This window comes from Suricata suricatta, chromosome X, assembly GCF_006229205.1.
Source record: "Suricata suricatta isolate VVHF042 chromosome X, meerkat_22Aug2017_6uvM2_HiC, whole genome shotgun sequence".
NCBI classification, from domain to species: Eukaryota; Metazoa; Chordata; class Mammalia; order Carnivora; family Herpestidae; genus Suricata; species Suricata suricatta.
This window is the reverse complement of record NC_043717.1, coordinates 58,709,980-58,714,666: the sequence shown is the minus strand read 5'-3', so window position 1 is coordinate 58,714,666 and position 4,687 is coordinate 58,709,980.

Genomic DNA, 4,687 nt, shown 5'->3' with positions numbered 1-4,687 from the left:
ATATATATATATATATACCACGTCTTCTTGATCCATTCATCATGGACATTTAGGCTTTTCCCATGATTTGGCTATTGTAGAAAGTGCCGCTATGAACACTGGGATACATGTGCTCCTATGCATCAGCATTTCTGTATCATTTAGGTAAATCCCTAGCCGTGCTATTGCTGGGTCATAGGGGAGTTCTATCGATAGTTTTTTGAGGAGCCTCCACACTGTTTTCCAGAGAGGCTGCACGAGTTTACATTCCCACCAACAGTGTAGGGGGGTACCTGTTTCTCCACACCCTCGCCAGCATCTATATTCTCTTGATTTGTTTATTTTAGCGACTCTGACTGGTGTGAGGTGGTATCTCAGTGTGGTTTTGATTTGTATTTCCGTGAGGATGAGTGATGCTGAGCATCATTTCATATATCTGTTGGCCATCTGGATGTTCTCTTTGGAGAAGTGTCTGTTCAGGTGTTCTGCCCATTTCTTCACTGGATCATTCATTTTTCATGTATGGAATTTAGTGAGCTCCTTGTATATTTTGGATACTAGCCCTTTACCTGATATGCCATCTGCCACTACCTTTACCCATTCTTTCAGTTGCCTATTAGTTTTTTTGATTGTGTCCTTTGCAGTGCAGAAGCTTTTTGTCTTGATGAGGTCCCAGTAGTTCATTTTTGTTCTTGATTCCCTTGCCTTGGGGATGTGTAGAGGAAGAGCTTGCTGCAATTGAGGTCTAGGAGGCTATTTCCTACTTTTTCCTCAAGGGTTTTTATAGTTTCCTGTCTCACATTCAGATCCTTTATCCATTTTGAGTTTATTTTTGTGAATGGTGTAATAAAGTGGTCTAGTTTCATTCTTATGCATGTTGCTGTCCAACTCTCCCAACACCACCTGTTGAAGAGGCTGTCCTTTTTCCATTGGATACTCTTTCCTGCTTTGTCAAAGATTAATTATTGGCCATATACTTGTGGATCCAGTTCTGGGCTCTCTATTCCACTGGTCCATGTGTCTGTTTTTACATCTTTGGTTAGGTTTATTCCTAGGTATTTTATGGTACTGTTTTGTGCCAGTACAATACTGTCTTGATGAAGACAGCTTTGTAGTAGAAGCTAAAGTCTGGGATTGTGATGCTCCCCATTTTGGTTTATTCTTCAGAATTACTTTCTCTATTTGGTGTTTTTTGTGGTTCCATAAGAATTTTAAGATAGTTTGTTCTAGCTTTGAGAAGAATGCTGGTGCAACTTTGATGGGGATTGCATTGAATGTGTAAATTGCTTTGGGTAAAAATGACATTTTAACAATGTTTTTTCTTCCAATCCATGAGCACGGAATGTTTTTCCATTTCTTGGTGTCTTCTTCAATTTCTTTCGTAAGTTTTCTATAGTTATCATCCTATAGGTCTTTTACATCTTTGGTTAGGTTTATTCCTAGGTATTTTATGGTTTTTCCTGCGATTGTGAATGGGATAAGTTTCTTGTTTCTCTTTATGTTGCTTCATTATTGGTGTATAAAAATGCAACTGATTTCTGTACATTGACTTGGTACCCTGCAACAGTACTGAATTCATGGATCAGTTCTGAACGCTTCTGGTGGAGTCGATCAGGTTTTCCATGTAGAGTATCATGTCATCTGCAAAAAGTGAAAGTTTGACTTCTTCTTTGCCAATTCTGATGCCTTTTATTTCCTTCTGTTGTCTAATTGCTGATACTAGAACATCCAACACTATGTTAAACAACAGTGGTGAGAGTGGACATCCCTGTCATGTCCCTGATATCAGGGGGAAAGCTCTCAGGTTTTCCCCATTGAGGATAACATTGGCTGTGGGCTTTTTGTAAATGGCTTTTATGATGTTTAAGTAAGTTCCTTCTATCTGAACTTTCTCGAGGGTTTTTATTAAGAAGAGATGTTGTATTTTGTCAAATGCTTTTTCTCCCTCTACCGACAGGATCATATGATGTTTTTTTTCTTTTGTTTTGTTGATGTGATGTATCACATTAATGGATTTGGAATATAGAACCAGACTTGTAACCCAGGAATAAATTCTACTTGATCATAATGGATAATACTTTTTTTATGCTGTTGAATTCGATTTGCTAGTATCATATTGAGTACTTTTGCATCTGTATTCATTAAGGATATTGGCCTGTAGTTCTCTTTTTTTGTTGGGTCTCTGCCTGGCTTAGGAATCAGAGTGATATGTTCTTCATAGAATAAGTCTGGTAGTCTTCCTTCCATTTCTATTTTTTGGAATAGCTTGAGAAGTATCGGCATTAACGTTGCTTTATACATCTGGTATACTTCCTGGGAATGAATCTGGCCCTGGGCTTTTATTCATTGGGAGATTTTTGATAACTGATTTGATTTCCTCACTAGTTATGGGTCTGTTCAGATTTTCTATCTCTTCCCTTTTGAATTTTGTAGTGCATGTGTGTTTAGAAATTTGTCCATTTCTTCTAGATTGTCCAGTTAGTTGGCATAAAATTTTGCATAGTAATCTCTGATGATTGCTTGTATTTCTGAGGGATCTGTTGGAATAGATCCATTTTCCTTCATGATTTTGTCTATTTGCATGTTCTCTATTTTCTTTCTGAGGAGCCTAGCTAGAGGTTTATCAATTTTGTTTATTTTTTCAAAAAACCAACTCTTGGTTTCATTGATTTGTTAAGGTGTTTCTGTAGATTCTATCTTATTTAATTCTACTCTGCTCTTTATTATTTCTTTTCTTTTGCTGGGTTTGGGGTGCTCTAGCTGCTCCATACCTAGTTTCCTTAGGTGCTCTGTTAGGTTTTGAGTTGTGTTTTTTCTAGTTTGTTGAAATTGGCCTGGATTGCAATATACTTTCCTTTTAAGACCGCCTTTGCTGCATCCCAGAGAGTTTGAATTGTTGTATTCTCATTTTCATTAGTCTCCATATATTTTTTAATTTCCTAATTGCCTGATTTGCCTAATCTTTCTTTAGCAGCCTAGTTTTAACCTCCACATTTTTTGAGATTTTCTAGACTTTTTTCTGTGATTGATTTCAAGTTTCAAAGCATTGTGATCTGAAAATGTACAGGGTATGATATTAATTCGTTTGTATTTATGGAAGTGCTGTTTTATGACTCATCATGTCTTCTATCTTGGTGCATGTGCCATGCACACTCGAGAAGAAACTATATTCCCTGGCGTCAGGATGCAGAGTTCTATATATGTCTATTAATTCCATCTGCTCCAGTGTGCCAGTCAGGTCTATTGTCTTTAGTGATTTTTTTTATCTGATTGACCTATCCATTGTTATAAGTGGGGCATTAAAGTCCCCTGCAATTAGCACATTCTTATCAATAAGATTGCTTCGGTTTGTGATCAATTTGTTTATGTATTTCAGAGCTCCCAAATTCAGCGCATAAATGTTTATAATTGTTAGCTCTTCTTCATGTAGAGACCCTGTCATTATTATATAATGTCTTTCTTTATATTTTGTTACTGCCTTTATTTTAAAGTCCAGTTTGTCCAATATAAGTATAGCTACTCCAGCTTTCTTTTGGCTTCCAGTCACATGGTAGATATTTCTCCATCCCCTTGCTTTCAATCTGAAGGTGTCTTCAGGTCTAAGGTGAGTCTCTTGTAGGCAGCAAATAGATGGGTTTTGTTTTTTGATCCATTCTGCTACCCTGTGTCGTTGACTGGAGCATTCAGTCCATTGACATTCAGTGTTATTATTGAAAAATATGGGTTTAGATTCGTTGTGTTCCCTATAGAATGCATGATGGTAGTGATGTCTCTGGCACCTTTATTCCTTGCTACATTTCCCTCATAGTTCCTCTTAAGATTTCTTGTGGGGCTGGTTTGGTGGTGACGAATTCTCTCAACTTTTGTTTATTTGGAAAAACCTTTATCTTTCCTTCTATTTTGAATGACAGGCTTGCTGGATAAAGAATTCTTGGTTGCATATTCTTCCTGTTCATCACATTGAAGATTTCCTGCCATTCTTTTCTGGCCTGCCAAGTTTCATTAGATAGGTCTGTAACCACTCTGATAGGTTTCCCTTTGTATGTCAAGGCCATTTTCTCCCTAGCTGCTTTCAGAATTCTCTCTTTATCTTTATATTTTGCCAGTTTCCCTATGATATGTCGTGCTGAAGGTCGGTTTATGTTGTGTCTTAGGGGAGATCGGAATGTCTCCTGAATTTCAATGTCTTTCTCTTTCCCCAGATTGGGGAAGTTTTCATGTATAATTTGGTCTAGCACGCCTTCAAGCACTCTGTCTTTGTCTTCCTCTTCAGGAACTCCTATGATAGGGACATTGTTCCGTTTGATTGTATCACTCAGGTCTCTGATTCTCCTTTCGTGCTCCTGAATCATTTTCTCTCTCTTTTTCTTGGCCTCCTCTTTTGCTATAACTGTGTCTTCTAATTCACTTATTCTCCTCTCTGCTTCTTCAATACGTGCATTGGCAGCCTCCGTCTTATTATTCATCTCATTTAGAGCCTTTTCTAACTGTCACAGCTATTTTGAAGGTTCCTAGTCTTTGTATCAATATCTTCTCTGATAGCTTCCATGTTTTTTTCAAGCCCAGCAATTAGTTTTATGACAATCGTTCTAAATTCTTGTTGAGTTTTGTTGCTTATGTCTGTTTTGAGCAGTTCTGTAGCTGTGATTTCTTCCTGGACTTTCTTTGGAAAAGAGTTCTTTCGTTTCATCATTTTGGCTAGCTTTCT